General features: G+C 44.7%; 1 non-coding gene across 1 annotated transcript; it reads right to left on the reverse strand.

Moving 5' to 3' along the window:
* Positions 1-2,691: 2,691 nt before the first annotated feature.
* On the reverse strand, positions 2,692-2,763 carry TRNAW-CCA (transfer RNA tryptophan (anticodon CCA)). The gene has a single exon. It is a non-coding gene; the product is annotated as a tRNA-Trp (tRNA).

Raw genomic sequence — 2,763 nt, forward strand, 5'->3', positions numbered from 1 at the left:
ACAATGTCCTCTTTTTTAAAGTATTTGTTTCTTTGGCTGTACCAGGTCTTAGTTGTAGCACACGGAATCTTTGATCTTCATTGCAGCATGCCAGATCTTTAGTTGCAGCATGTGGGATCTAGTTCCCTGACCAGGGATCAAACCCAGGGCCCCTGCATTGGGAGCATGGAGTCTTAGCCAGTGGACCACCAGGGAAGTCCCCTGAGTAGGATGGGCTTTGTATCTACTATGACTGATGTCCTTGAAAGAGGAGAAAAGAGACAGAGACACAGAGAGAAGGTCAGGTGAAGACGGCGGAAACTGGAGGGATGAGGCCACAAGTCGAGGGACGCCAAGGCTCGCCGGCAGCCCCCAGCAGCTCGAGGAGGAGCGCGGAACAGACTTCCCCCCTCAGAGCCCCCAGAAGGAATCAACTCTGCCGACATCTGGATTTTGAATCTCTAGCTTTCAAACCTGAGAGAAAGTACATTCCTGCTGTTATAAGCTCCCCAGTTCGTGGTCCTCTGTTATGGCGGCCCTAGGAAATGAGCAGACCTGGAAGGACATGGGTGATGGGCAGGAGGCACAGCTCACAGATGCGCTTGGCTTTGACAAGGAGGCCAACCGACCTGCACTGTCACCGTCTGGCCAGAGAGCCTTGGAAAGACATTTATGTTCCAAAAACAAATGAGAAAAAGCAAAACCACATGCTTCCATCACCTTCCAGGAAATGAGGAGCTGCTGCCCCACCCAATAGGAACCTGGGTCTGGGCCATGGATGGGAGCACCATTAGTCTGGGCTGGAAACACATCCAAGTGCTCCCGAGGTTGTTTTTAGAACCACACTTGGCCAGATGGGAGAGGTGCTGGGCCTGGAAGCTGGACCACGGCCCGGTTAGGGGAAGAGGAAGGAGCAGATGGGCACCAGGTGAGCAAATGAGGGGGCTCATTCTTCTTTGCTCCTGGAGACCCTAGTCATGAATGTAGACCTAGGAAGAGCAGTGGAAAAGAAGCTTGGCTGGGATCTTGCCAAGTTGTCCCTCTGGGTGGGAGGCAGCAGCCATGTCACCTCAATCCTGGCATCTTTTACTAAACAGAGCATCTCCCTGGGCCAGAGGAAATCTTCAAGGAGCAAAAAATCCACTAGTAAGAGCTTCACCCAAATTTCACCTACTCAAGTACCACATCCCCACTTTTTGCATATCTGGCACATATCAGCTTCGTAAGTATTTTACGTCACATTTTTCTTTAAACTATTGCCTCTTTTTAGTCTCTTCAACAAATGGTGATGGGATAATTGGATACCCATATGAAAAAGAATGAAACTGGACCCCTACCTCACATCATATACAAAAACCAACTCAAAAATGGGTCAAAGAGCTACATGTAAGCAATGACGCTTATAGAGGTTAAATCTTCATGACTTTGAAATTAGCAATGGCTTCTCAGATATATGGTCCCAAAGCACAGCAACAAAAAAAAAAAGCAGATAAATTGGACTTCATCAAAATGAAAAAATGTTGTGCATCAAAAGACACTACCAACAGAGTAAAAAGGCAAACCACAGATTGAGAGAAAATATTTGCAAGTCACATATCTAATAAGGGATTAATATTGAAAATATATAGAGAACTCCGCAAACTGAACAATGAAAAGACAAACCAATTCAAAAATGGACACAGGACTTAAAAGACAATCTGAAAAGAAGATATTCAGGTGGCCAACCAGCACATGAAAAGATGTTCAATATCACTAACCATTAGGGAAATGCAAATGGAAACCACAATGAGATTCCACTTTACATCCACTAGAATGGACATAATGTTTCAGAGAGAAAATGAAAAGTGTTGACAAGGATGTGTAGAAATTGGAACCCTTGTACACTGTTGGTGAGAATGTAAAATGGTGCGGCCACTTTGAAAACACAGACTGGCCTTTCCTCAAAAAGTTGTGCACAAGGTTACCATATGACCCGTATAGATGTATACTCCAAAGAACTGAAAATAGGCAGTCAAACAAGCGCTTGTACATGCATGTTCACAGAAGCACTATCCACCTTAGCTAAAGGTGGAAACAACGAAAACGTCCATCAATGGGTGAATGGGTAAACAAAATGTGGTCTATCTGTACAATAAACTATTATTCTGCAGTTAAAAAAAATGAAAGACTGAGGCATGCTAACTCCATAGATCAACTCTGAAGACATTATGCTCAAATAAGTCACACATAGACGATCTCATATTGAATCATACCTTTTATATGAAATATCCAAGATAGTTAAAGCAGATGAGTGGTTGCCACTGCTTAGGGGAGGGAGGAATGGGAAGTAGGTGCAGGGTCTCTTTTAGGGGTGATGAAATGTTTGCAACTAGGTAGAGGGGATGGTTGCAAAACACTGTACATTCAGTGCACAATGAGATTAACAAAAAAATGGAAAAAAATCCAACCGCCCATCAGTAGTAGAAAGTATAAACAAAATGTGGTATATCCATACAATAGAGTACTATTCGGCCATAAAAAGGAATCAAGTACAGCATGGAAGAAGCTCGAAACCATTATGCTAAGTGAAACAAAGTGAAAGTGAAGTGAAGTCGCTCAGTCGTGTCCGACTCTTTGCGACCCCATGGACTGTAGCCTACCAGGCTCCTCCGTCCATGGGATTCTCCAGGCAAGAATGCTGGAATGGGTTGCCATTTCTTTCTCCAGGGGATCTTCCCAACCCAGGGATCGAACCCGGGTCTCCCGCATTGGAGGCAGATGCTTTAACCTCTGAGCCACCAGGGA

This window comes from Giraffa tippelskirchi, chromosome 3 (assembly GCF_054371585.1).
Source record: "Giraffa tippelskirchi isolate mGirTip1 chromosome 3, T2T-mGirTip1v1.2.pri, whole genome shotgun sequence".
Lineage (NCBI taxonomy): Eukaryota > Metazoa > Chordata > Mammalia > Artiodactyla > Giraffidae > Giraffa > Giraffa tippelskirchi.